Raw genomic sequence first — 14,006 nt, 5'->3', positions numbered from 1 at the left:
GGCCAGCAACTGGAATGTTGTAAATATCCATATGTTACATGTGAATACAACTATGATACACATGTTTGTCTTGCAAAAGTGTGTGTTGACCTGCATGTGATATACTGAACTTATACCATTCAAATGTCCATTATCCAGTGTTCTGCACACTAACCACATATGCACCTAATATTTGTAGTCATTTAAACATAGAGTTGTGTTATGTCTGGCAAATCATTGGCAAATCTGTGAGCACTGAATCAGAACATAAAAGCATACTTATGAATGTCAGACATCCTGCAGGGTATTGCTGTGAATGCAAAGCCTACTCAGCTATCAACTGACTTAAGTATGCTACAGCAATATTTTTGGGCATTTGCCCCCCATTTATGTATGCCATCATCCAGATGTCCTGCTCTAACAGGTTGGAAGGTATGACTGAGCAGCAAGAGTGTAAATACAGGGTGCTATACTGACATAGAACAGAAATGCATATCAGGTATCACCTGTGCACATGTATGTATGAGTAGGTGTAGCTGGAAGATGCAAAACAACAGATATAAGTTGCAAGTAGTCAGGTAAATAAGATGTACATGTTGTACATGTGTGTAATCTGAGTTACAGTGCAGCCAACAGACAGAAATGTCTACAGCTACTGGCTGTTTCATTGCCCTGACACAGAAATGGGCACTAGAATAAGTATGATTATCATGTTGAAATATGAGAAGTGTCCAACTGTGTGTGTCCATGCCTACTACAAACAGCTATATGAACACCTACATAGCTGTATGGACTCAGCAATACCTGACTTGTAAAACCCACCTCCACCAATGTAGAGTAATCCTCTTTGGTGGACAGCAGCAACACACAAACCAAATAATAGATTGCCATATTGGCTGTACAGGGCCAAGTAGGTGCAGGCACCAATTTGGAAGCATGTCTACCTTTGTCTGAACAAGCAGAGAAGGTCACAGGTGAATCACTGTAAGGCTACCTATGAGTACAAATTGGACACATCCACACCACCAAGGTCAATCACAAGGCCATCTTCACATATGTCTTCAATCTCAAAGGCAACAACCCAAACCACCCTATACTGGTGGGCAATCACACAACATACACACGTGCCATAGTTATAGCCAACCTGCTGCAGACAGCTTAAGTGAAAATTTCACCCCCCTGTCCCCTCATCAGTATAGGTGGATGTGCACAGCACCATCACCCCTCCCGTCATCATCAGGGAACAGGTCCATAGTGCCTACTCAAAGGCAACAAACTGAAGTCCCTGTGGGATCTGATAACATTCCTGTCTGCATCCTACATCAACTCAGGCATGTGCACCCAGCTTCATTACACACTGCAGTCAAACAAAGCCTGAGCACCATCCACACTGCATCTGCATGGAAGATGGCCACTGTAATCTCTCTACACAGAAGTGAATGATGAATGAAGGATTATGTCATTTACTCACCCTCACTGGGGGAAACATGACACATAAGGACGAGGAGTGCAATGCAGGCTCATACTGTGCTGATAGCTGACAGGGGTATGATGTGGTCATAACTGGTGGCTAGTGCTAGACAATGTTGATGTGCAGGTTCTGTAAATAATGTTGACAAATGTATGAGGTCCTGTGATGTGTTTCCCTGTTTATGTGTTCCAGGTGCAATGCATCACGCCAGACAGCCGGCATACACAGGGGCTGAAACTGCTTTAATCATCGACAGCATAATCCAGCACTATGGGGTCATGTTTGGCTGTAGACAACAACATCTGCAGGAGCGGACCACCTTCTGGGATGACCTCATCCACAGGATAAACAATGTCAGTCTGCATGCATGAACATACGAGCAGGTCAGGTAATGTGCGACCGACCTAATCTGCCATACCCAGTGAAGGGCTGCTGCCATGGCCAGGGACTGCACAGCTACAGGTGGGGATCCTGCCACACAGGCCTCACTTACACCCTCTGAGGAGCTCCTTGCCAACCTTGGGAGACTCACCACACACCAACATCAAAGTGAAGACACCCACATTGCAGAGGTGGGTGGCACCCAGACAACAGGCAAGGAGCGTGCAAGTAAGACCCCAGTGGACATCAATTGACTAGTGTAGCAGCCATACTGGCATCTGTAGAGTATCTAGACGTATATGTCAGGTCAAAATGCAGTTGTGGGTGGGTTTTTGTAATGCACAGAAGTGCACATCTATGGTAAAGGGCATCAAATTGTGTAGTATTGGAGCTTGTACTGTAAATGTGCAGAAAAGCTGCATTCATCTTGTGCCAATGCCAGATGTGAATCTGCTGACAATACCTCTCTCCCACAACTACATAGGTCCAGGTCCATCTGGTCTGGATGTGGGACAGCAGCATGAAGCTGGTGAGTATGGATTTGTTCTGTTGTGGGTCAGCAATACCCCAGGCATGTTAAGGGCATGCATTTTACCATGCACACAAACTGTCACTTCTAGCCATATTGCTTTATGTGCATGTTCACTTCTGGTGAGGTTAACTGCATTGCATCACAGTGGTCACTACAGGAGGCTATTTCAGGAGATATAACATTCCTGTAGCATACCTAACAACCTGTCAGTGCAAGAAATCTGGACTGACAAAATGGGGGGACAAAAGCCCAAAAATAGGGACATATTGTAACTATTACTCTTATACAGCGGATATAAAAGTGTACACACTCCTGTTAAGATGCCAGGTGTGTGTGATATAAACAAATTAGACCACAATAAATCATTCCAAACCTTTTCCCACCTTTAATGTGACCTATAACCTGTACAATTCAATTGAAAAACAAACAAATCTGTTAGGGGACCAAATATGAAGAATAAAAAAATTACAATAAGCTGGATGCATACTTGTGCGTACCTTTAAACTAATACTTTGTTGAAGCACACTTTGATTTAATTACAGCATTCAGTCTGCTTGGGTACACACCGGCAATCAATTAAAGAGACTCTGAGTAACACCAAATAATGGTCAGCTGTCCTAGTAAGGTTTTCCTGACATTTACTCATTTGCCTGGTATAGGAAAAACCATGGTCCACAGAGAGGTTACAAAGCATTAAAAGGATCTCATTGTTGAAAGGTATCAGTCAGGAGTAGGGTACAAAAACACTACCATAGCATTGCATATACCATTGAACACAGTGAAGACTGTCATCAAAGGTTGGAGAAAATATGGGACAACAGTGACATTGCAAAGAACTGGACCTCCAAAACTGATGAAAAGACATGACAAAAACTGGTCAGGGAGGCTGCCAGGAGACCTACAACAACACTGAAGGAGTTGCAGGAATCTCTGGCAAGTACTGGTTGTGTACTACATGTGACAACGATCTCCCATATTCTCTACATGTCTGGCCTATGGGGTAGGGTTGGAAGAAGGAAGCCTTTTCTCACACAGAAAAACATCCAGGCCTGGATACAATTTGCAAAACAATACTTCAAGTCTCCCAAACGTGGGAAAATGGGTTATGGTGTAATGAGACCAAGTCTGAATGTTTTGGCCATAATTCCAAAAAAGGTACATTTGGTGCACAAACAACACTTTGCATCACCAAAAGAACACTATCCCCATGGTGAAGAATGATGTTGGCAGTGTCATTCTTTGGGGTTGCTGTTCATAAGCTGGAACTGGGTCAAGGTGGAGGGAATTATGAACAGTTCCAAATACCAGTCACTTTTGGCCCAAAATCTTCAGGTGTCTGCCAGAATGCTGAAGATGAAGAGGATTTTCACCTTTCAACATGACAATGACCCAAAGCATACATCCAAATCAACAAAAGAATGGCCTCACCACAACACAATTAAGGTTATGGATTGGCCCAGCCAGATCCCAGACTTAACTCTTATAGAAAATGTGCAGTGTGACCTAAAGAGGGCTGTGCACAAGAGATGCCCTCACAATCTGACAGAGCTGGAGGGCTTTTGCAAGGAAGAGTGTGCAAATATTGCCAAGTTAAGATATGCCATGCTGATAGACTCCTTCCCAAAAGACTGAATGCTGTAATTAAACAAAAAGATGCTTCAACAAAGTTTCAGTTTAAGGGTGTGCACACATATGCAACCAGCCTATTGTACATATGTCTTTTTATTTTACACCTAACACATTTGTTAGTTTATCAATTGAATTGCACAGGTTATATGTCATATTAAAGGTGGGAAATGTTTTTTGTTAATTAGTTACATCAGTCCTCAGATCATCCCAGTAATGTGTCAGACAAACACAGGATTTATGAGGAACAGAGCAAATATATGACCCAGACATCTAGACATTCTTCGAAAATCTGTACGGTTGTGAGGTATGCTCTATAGGAGTTGCTACTGTGTTATAGAGGTGAACAGCAATGATGTGTACATGGGTGCAGTGTGTGCTAGGTGAAGGCCCATCACTTACTAACACTACTCACGTATCCTAGAGGTGTATATTAGTAGCAACATGGAGTAAAAATGGCTGCATTGCATTATGTTGACGGCCTGTCCAGAGTGTGTATGTTGTGGTGTGAATGTTTGTCATGCATGTCACCATTTGGATATTGTGAGGTCTGTGTAATGCCTTTGTGCCACCTCACCTGTATGCTTCTGTGTGTGTGTGTGTGTGTGTGTGTGTGTGTGTGTGTGTGTGTGTGTGTGTGTGTGTGTGTGTGTGTGTGTGTGTGTGTGTGTGTGTGTGTGTGTGTGTGTGTGTGCGTGTGTGCGTGTGTGCGTGTGTGTGTGTACCAGCCAACCATATAGTGCAGTTAGTAATTTACATATGTTGTCTTCCCCTCATGGTCCCTCCTACTCAGAACCTGATGTCAGTGTATCTGCAGACTCTGACGATGATGGTGGTCATAGTGAGGCACATGCGGAGTTGTCAGGGGCTGAATCTGTGCCATCGGTTGGCATCCCACTGTTGACCACAATGTCCCCCACACAGTCACAATGCCCACACATACCCCATCCCCAGCGGCCACAGATAATGGACATTTGGTGGGTGGTGGCATGGAACAGACTGCTGTGGTGACTATAGCAAGTGTGAGTGTAGACACTAGCCATAGCCAGAGTGCAGACGAGGTCCCACACAGGTGAATGGATAGGGGTGCTCAAAGCAGGACTGCTGCCTGTCAAGTCCCTGTCACAAGTGCCACAGCAGATGTCACCAGATGCATGTTTCGGGCCATCATGGAGGCACATCCATGTACTGATTGCAACACCAGACAAATACTCAGGTTCTTGGATGCACATCTTCCTGGTGTCCATGGTGAACTAGATGACCTTGTTGAGGCCATACGTGACAATACTGAGGTCATGAATAGATGGTGGGGGTGAAGCCAATGCATTCCTTGACTGTGGAATGTCTGTACTGAAGCCTGTGGTGGGGGATGGGCAGCAGCCATGTGGCCGTAGGCCAGCACCATGATCAGTTGTGGGTCTATGACACCATGCACCTTCACACTCCCATAATGGAAGTACCTCCAGGACTACCAAGGGGGGGGTGCTGTCCACACCACGATGCAGCAGACCATGGGCACGTGGCCCTGGCAGGTCCCGTCAGGGACCTGGATCCTGCAGACAGCAGTCATCATCGGGGAGTAGTACTGTGTTTGGCCTTGGGCCTGGTGGTGCCAGTGAGACCCCTGGCATGACCAGTTCCCAGGTCCGTGGTCAGAGATGGTGAGCTGGACACCCTGCCAGGTATGGTCCGCAACTGTTCGACATACCCCTCTATAGGGAGGCCACATGGTGTGACACACACACATATCACTATCATGTGTAAGTCACCTCTAGACACACACAGGACCTCTGCACAGCCCATTTATAGAACACCCCTCCAAACACACACACACGTGATGCCAACCATATGGCCCAGCCTAGGCCTCTAGCAAACCCACACCACGCCCTGTGCATATGATGATACCTGTGCCACATCCCTGTCATCCATACCAGTGATTCAGGGACATGCTAATATGGGTCTGATGCACAGGGTGAATATAGTACATTGTAGTTATGTAATGCTGTGTTAGGTGCTGTCTGCTTGCATTTGTTCTGGGTACACTTCCAAGTGTATGTACCTTATTAACCATGATGGATTATTGGTGTTAGTACCACTGACTGAATGTAGTCTGACATGCTGTATTCCATTTGTGTTCCAGGTGTCTGTATGTTCACCGGCTGTGGCCCTGCAACCTTACTAATGTGGAGTATGGCAGAGTGGAAACTCATCGACCATTTCATAGCCAAGGTATAGCTGTATATGTACATGTTTACCAGGTGTGTAAGCATGCAACAGTGTGTGAGGGACACTGTTGGCTCTGACCTTGCATACATACTCCCTGGCACACACAGCTAATCTTCATACATGTCACCTCAGTGTTGTGTAGACCACAGGCTCCTACATACAGAGGAGGTTATTGGAGTATTGGCACTAGGTCCCTCACAAGCCTAGCCATAACCCTAACCCCAACAGATTCACCTATCATAGGGGCACACAGTAGTCACAGGGCCTTTTCATGTCTACATATTGCACACACATAGGCAACATGCATTGTGTGTGTGCCATTATCAGTTGTGGAGTGTTTGACACACATTGTGGTAATGTGACAGTTGGCAGCACATAGCATACCCACAGCAAGTGCAACACACAGGATGCCCTCTGGCATGCTAGTATAACACCTTCTTTGTGTGACATTACCTTCGCTTACAGTATTTCTCATGACATTAACGTGCTTCTGATGTGCAATCACTTCTCTGTGCAATTAGTACAGAACTGTAGAACATGTGTCTTGGGACCTCTTTTAACTGTCAACTGAAAATATTCACAAACTTGGTAACCAAAGGAAGGAAGAACAGCAAAGTCCTCTGTAGAAAACACTCCTTTATTGAATGGTGCCCATATATTTATTATGGGTGATATTTTTAAACTAAATGGTAAGAAAATATTCATAAGAGGTCATTATAATTGTTAAACCAAGAATGTAGTTTATATTGCAAAATGTTCCCTGTGTCCAGCATTCTACATAGGAAAACTTGTAGATGGTTTAGGAACAGGATTTATGAGCATCTATTAGACATAAGGCATGGTAAGAATACAAATGCTTTGAGTAGGCATATTATAGAAAATGTAGGCCATTAATTTAAGTTTTTAATAATACAACAAATTAAAGTGGATTTATAGGTTTATAGGTTGGTACTAGGCTATCAGCCCTAGGGCCTATACAAGCCTAGCCATAACAATTCCCTGGCTATTTCTTCCCACATTATTTACTTCCCTGGACCCCTGTCTAGCAGGGTGACTGACGTGATCCCCAGGATGAATTTCCTTTCTCCCATCCAATCGTCAAGGTTCCTTTTGAAGAGGGCCAAAGAGGCACTCTGCTTGACATGTATGGGCAATCTATTCCAGAGTCTGGGGAGTCTCTGGGTCAGGAACCTATCCCTCCAGCATGTTTTGCTTATTGTGATGGCAAGGTTTAGATCCCTGGAGCATGTGGCTCTGAGGGATCAGGATTTCTTTAAATGTAGCATGTCCAACAGCTCTGGGTTTGACATGGCCTTGTATGTTAAGCAGAGATCGCCTCTGAGTAGACGATATGCGACAGAGTATAGCTGGAGTTTTTTAAGGCGGTCAGCGTAGGGCATCTGCTTTAGGCCTGATATTCTTTTAGTGAGGTATTTCTATGGGCCTTCCAGTTGTTGCAGATGTCTTGAGAGGTACATACCAAACGGGGCGTTGTATTCTATAATGGGTCTAATGAGGGATGGGTACAGTGGGACAATGACCTCCTTTTTTCTGGATGAAAAGCCCTTAGTGATAAGGTGGGCCACATAGAAGGATTTCCTGACTGTTGTGCCAATGTGGTTATCGAAGGTGAGACCACTGTTCACCTGTGTCCCTAAGTCTCTTATCACACTTTCGGTGTTTAGTGTACTGCCACCTATATGGTGATTCATGGGTACATGTTTTTTTTCCCAAAGGGGATAACTATACATTTCTTGGCATTGAGCTTGAGCCCATGGCTCTGGTACCAAGCATCTGTTTCTGTAAGGCCCTTTTGTAGAGTATCCACATCATTTGGGGATTCAATAATGGCTCCCAGTTTGCAGTCCCTTAGTGTTGGCCTGCACTTCAGAGAAGTAGATGCCAAACAAGAGCGGTCCCAGGACTGAACCCTGAGGTACTCCACTTGTCACTTGTCTGGAGCTGGATTTGGAGTCGGTTACTTTTACAGTGTGGGTTCTATCAGTAAGCCAGTTAGCAACCCATTGGGTGATGTAGGGATTAATGCCCAGCTTAGTAAGTTTATCTATGATTCCAGAGTGGGTGATGGTGTCAAAGGCCTTGGCAATGTCTAGATAAACTGTGTGAACCACCTTACCCTTGTCCATGGCTCTGGAGACTAATTCGAAGAAGTCAATCAGGTTCAGGAGACAAGATCAACCCTTCACGAACCCAAACTGGGTGGGGTCCATTGTTTGAAGGTTGCCAATGTCTTTGTTTATAAGTTCCATGATAATACGCTCCATGGCCTTGCAGATAAGGCTCGTCAGACTGATGGGATAGTAGTTTCTGGGATCCAAGGTTGATCCCCCCTTGTGGAGTGAGATAACTTTAGCTCTGCGCCACTCAGTGGGCATGAAACCTGAGGTGAGGCTATGATTAAACATAACACTTAGGTGAGGTGCCAGTTCATATTGTAGTTCATGTAGTTCACATCCCGGGATGTCATCTGGTTTCATGGATGCTGTATTCTTAGCTTTGGAGAGTGCATTTTTTACCTGCATGGCCGTTATTACTAGAATTTGGCAATCTTCCATTATTGAGATAAGCCATTTAAGGGGTGAGAGGGGGGTGAAGTTGACACTGAATCGATCTGCCAGGATATTGGCAATATCCTTGGGATCAGTATATTTAATGCCATTCTGTTTTAGCTTAGAGCAGATCTGAGCATTGCCATTTAGATTCTTGACATAGTTATAGAATGCCTTGTGGTTGTCTTTGGAATCTTTGGCAATTTTATTTTCATAACTAGCTTTGGAGGATTTTATGAGGGATCTCAGTTTCTTACTGAGGCTGGAGGGGGGACACTAAATGAGTCTTTAGATGTTTGTGAATTGAAATGGCAACCGACTCTGGATGCCTCTAGGTTTCCAGGTATAAATGAAATGGTGAATTTGTATTGCTTTTTAAAAATTAATCGCATTTTGGGTTAACATTATTATTCAACAAGGTTACACAGTTCAATAACATTATTGTATAATATATATATATGTATATAGTATGAGTACAAAGGTATGTTTCTTTTAATTGTTAATGTAAATTTTAAATAATGCAATTAAAAGGTATTAATTAGTTTATTGTTAGATGTATATGAATGCTGGGAAATTGTGATGGTATTGTTCTGAAGAAGTCCCTATGAGAGGGGTGAAAGTGCTTAACTACTGTGGTTTTATTCAATAAAGGAGTGTCTTCTACAGAGGACATTGCTGTTCTTACTCCCTTTGGTTACCTCTTTTAACTGTGCAGTTATCAGCACAGGTTACACTTTGCCAAAGATGGACTGCAACCTGCAGGGTGCTTCAAACATACCACTCAACTGTACAGTTTACGCAGACTGTCCTGATGCATGCAACATATCAGGAGTCCATTTCCTCACACACCTGTGTCTGTCTGTCAAATTGCTTCCAAATCATTGTGGGCTGCAGTCATAACATAATGGCAGACATTGTGAGTTGCACACTTCATACCATTCAGACCATCTGTGCTAATGCAAACATTATGAGTTGCAGACTTCATACCATTCAAACCATCTATGCTAGTGCAAACCCTGTTATGCTATCACCATCATATGTCGGTAGGAGCACTATCTGACAGGTGTCCCTATTATGTGTCCTTTGTCACACCATTATATGTAGGTTTTTAAACAGTCCTTGCTCCAACAGCTTGGGAGGTATGGGTAGAGATGGTGTCCATACCTCTGACCTCTGCATATGTGTGCAGATTGTCCTGATCTCTGACACATGATCTATTCACATTGGTCATGTATATGTGGTTGTCTGGCCTACATCTGGTAAAATCATGACAGACTGACATTGTAGGTTAATGACAGCTGTTGTCATGTAACAACACATACCTTTAGGAAGGTGCATTCAATTGCATGAGCTGTTCCACTATCCATTTCCCATGTATGTCATGGCAATATGTGACAGGTGTGCCCAATGTTTGCTGTTTGCCCCAGCTTCACATATGGTGTTCACCTGATGTCTGTCTGTAGACTGCTGCAAGATGATGTGATACAGTGATAGAGTTTCAGACAGATACGAGGTCTGCTGCTGCCACATCTGTCACTACAGTGACTGTGACAGTTTGGCAATGTGTCTCATAAATGCCCATTGTTAGGGGTCACAGACAAAATATTGGTTGCAAACATCTGGATATTCCATATACATATGTATGGATGGCTGGTATGGCCTGTACAGTTTAACATGCTGCATGCACAGCAGATGCCATTAAGTGGCTCTGCAAAGTGATGCCATGGTGAGGGAGTCAACAGGCCTTAAAATGGTATAACCAACACACACAACAGCCACAAGGAATAAACTTCTCATACACACACACACACACACACACACACACACACACACACACACACACACACACACACACACACACACACACACACACACACACACAGTATCAAAGTTGCCAGTATTGTGTTTAGAATTCTTATGTATCTAGTTATTGTTACTATAGTGTTATGCAGTTATCGCACACACCACAAAGCTTATAGGGTGAAGAGTGTCCCAATGTACATGTAAAGTGAATAAAATCACCAGCCCTTGTAAAGTTAGCAATGGGAGGTGTACTGGGTGAGTAAGGCCTCAAAACGCTTTCACCTATAAGTATACAAACTTACAAATATGAATACAGACACTACTGCACATACACACACTCACACACACACACACACACACACACACACACACACACACACACACACACACACACACACACACACACACACACACACACACACACACACATTTGCCAGAACTGAGAATAGTACCCCTGCCTATCTTGTCATGTATTTCATACTGTTACATAGTTATTGCACGTGCCACAGAGCATATAGGGCTAAGGAGTGTCTACAGGTACTTCTATGGTGGATGACATCAGTGGGCCTTGTAAAGCTGCCAATGGGACATGTACTGAATAGAACATGCCAGTAAATTGCACAACCCCCCCCCCCCAGTGGCTATGGTTGTCACCCAAACACACACACACAATGGTTACTGTTGTACGACTCACACAAACACACACACACACACACACACACACACACACACACACACACACACACACACACACACACACACACACACACTTGCCAGTATTGAGTTTGGAACCCCTACCTATCGGTACTATAGTGTTATGCAGGTATTACATGTGCCACGGTGCTTATAAGATGAAGAGTATCCTGAGGTACTTCTAAGGTGAATAACATCGACAGCACTTTTAAAGTGTGGCAATGGGAGGTGTACTGGTTGAGATAGGCCTGAAAATACTTTAACCTACAAATATACACACCTACAAACACGGATACACACACACTTTTACATTTGCCAGGTCTGAGATTAGAACCCCTACTTATCTAGTCATTGGTACTATAGTATTCTGCAGTTATCACACAGGCCACAGAGTTTATAGAGTTGGGGTCAGTCCAAGGTTACCTCTAAGGTGACGTGACTGACAGCAGGATAGCTAAAGTAGGCCAATGTGAAGTGTACCAAGTGTGAATGGCCACAAAATCTTTAACCTACAAACACATACACATTTGCCAGGACCAAGATTAGAACTCCTACCTATTTAGTGATTTGTACTATAGTGTTATGCAGTTATCACACGTGCCACAGAGTTTACAGAACTGAGGCCAGTCCAAAGGTACTTCAAAGATGAATGAAATCAGCAAATCTTGTAAAGTAGGGCAATGGAAAGTGTACTGGGTGGGAAAGGTCTCTTAATACTGAAACCTACAGACACACACACACACACACACACACACACACACACACACACACACACACACACACACACACACACACACACACACACGCACACACACGCACACACACACACACACAAAGGAAGGTGATGTGATAGTACACCCCCCACCTCAGTACTATTATACAATGGATCTCACCTTTATGATGGCATGTTCAACTTGTTACAACTGGTATGCAACTGTCTGCAGCAGGACATCATTCTATGCCATTCAGGGTATCCCTGTGTATGACTCACTCTCTGTGTTTGTCTCCCTGTGTCTCTCTTTCTATCACTGTCTGTCTCTATCTTCCCCATGTCTATGTGTGTGTATGCTTGACATATTATAAAACGCTGCCCATATATGTGAGTGTGTATCACATGCAACAGATGCAGATATACCACATATGGGCCACCTGCAGCTGGCTGTGGGTAATCCTGTTGGCTGGGTGTGTGTGGAGTCAGTTAAGATGTACATAGCTGTGTGCATGGAAAGACTTTGAACAATACAGATCTATAAGTCCAATGTGGTTTCTGACATGGACTTTACCTCTCTAAGTGTAGGAGCATGCCCAGTATGACCTTTTATAGTGAGTATAGGACTCCATTCCAGAGATAGTTATACTCCAGTACAGGGTTTAGTGTGTTACAGCCATACCTCTCAACCTGTTAGTGCAAGATATCTGGAGACAGCCTGCCAAAATGGGGAGACAATGGCCCAAACATAGGGTGATAAGGTATAACAGCGAGACAACCAGGCACTCCGTTATCTTTTCCAACCATAAAAATGTGTATTTATTCAAGTAAAAAACACATGAGAAATTAAAATACAATTTACTTATATTTAAAGTAGTGGCCAATTGCTCTACATCTAATGTGGTCTACCTGGCTGAATGTGAATGTTGTCATTCATTTTATGTCGGGAAGGCCACTAGAGCTTTGAAAGATAAGAGAGCATTTATATAGCATTAGAATTAGATCTGAACATAATGCCTTCTCAAAACATGCTATGTTGACAGGAGATGCACATAGATTTAGTTTTAGAGTTTTGGAAGTGATTAATCGGATATTCGGGAAGGAGTTATAAGAAATTTTACAGAAAGTAGGGAGATAAATTGGATTATAGTCCTTAGAGCTGACAGAGGCAAAGGACTGAATGAAAAGGCCTCCATTAAACCCCTACTTAAAAGTAGAAGGATACACAAATAATGTTTATCCTTCTCCTTTTCCCTCTTTTCTTCTGTTATTTATATACCTGTATGAACTCAGTTCAAGTATGTTCTGTTTCTCATATGTTTTTATGGTATATGATTGTTTTTGAATTTAAATAGGATGTTCTTTTTTAACATTTTATTTTATACCTTTAAGTAAATTGTATTTTAATTGTTCATGCATATAATTGGATAATAGGGATTTGATTTCTGTATAAAATGAGATGTAACTGATCTCAGTTAGATGGTCTGATGAAGCTCTTTAGCGAAAGCGCTTACCACTGCTGATGTGTTTTTTACTTGAATAAATACATGTTTTTATGGTTGGAAAAGATAACGGAGTGTCTGGTTGTCTCACTGTTATACCTTATTGTGGATTACTGATTTTTATTGACTTTTGGCAATGGGACATTTACACTGTGGAGTACTATTTGTTATATTGCTCTTATTAATGTATGATTTTCTAGGGTTACATGGTTTGTTTTAGCAGACATTTTATGACATATATGACGTTTGACACTGCATTGCATTGTGTCATTACCTACTGACAAAAATCCTCAGATTATCACAGTGATTTAACAGACAAATACATGATGGATGATGCACAGACCAATATAATGAGCCAAACGCTAGACATTATTGCACAATCTGGCCAGTTGAGAGGTGTGGCTACAGCCGATTGAGGGATGCAGCTGTGTGAAGAGTCCAACACCTTGGTGATATACTGGCTGGGGATCCCCTGCTTGTGTGTTATTCTTCTTACCTGAAATGTCATATCCTG

This window comes from Protopterus annectens, chromosome 8.part0, assembly GCF_019279795.1.
Source record: "Protopterus annectens isolate FY-2018-M chromosome 8.part0, PAN1.0, whole genome shotgun sequence".
Classification (NCBI taxonomy): domain Eukaryota; kingdom Metazoa; phylum Chordata; order Ceratodontiformes; family Protopteridae; genus Protopterus; species Protopterus annectens.
Note: the sequence above shows the minus strand (reverse complement) of the source record.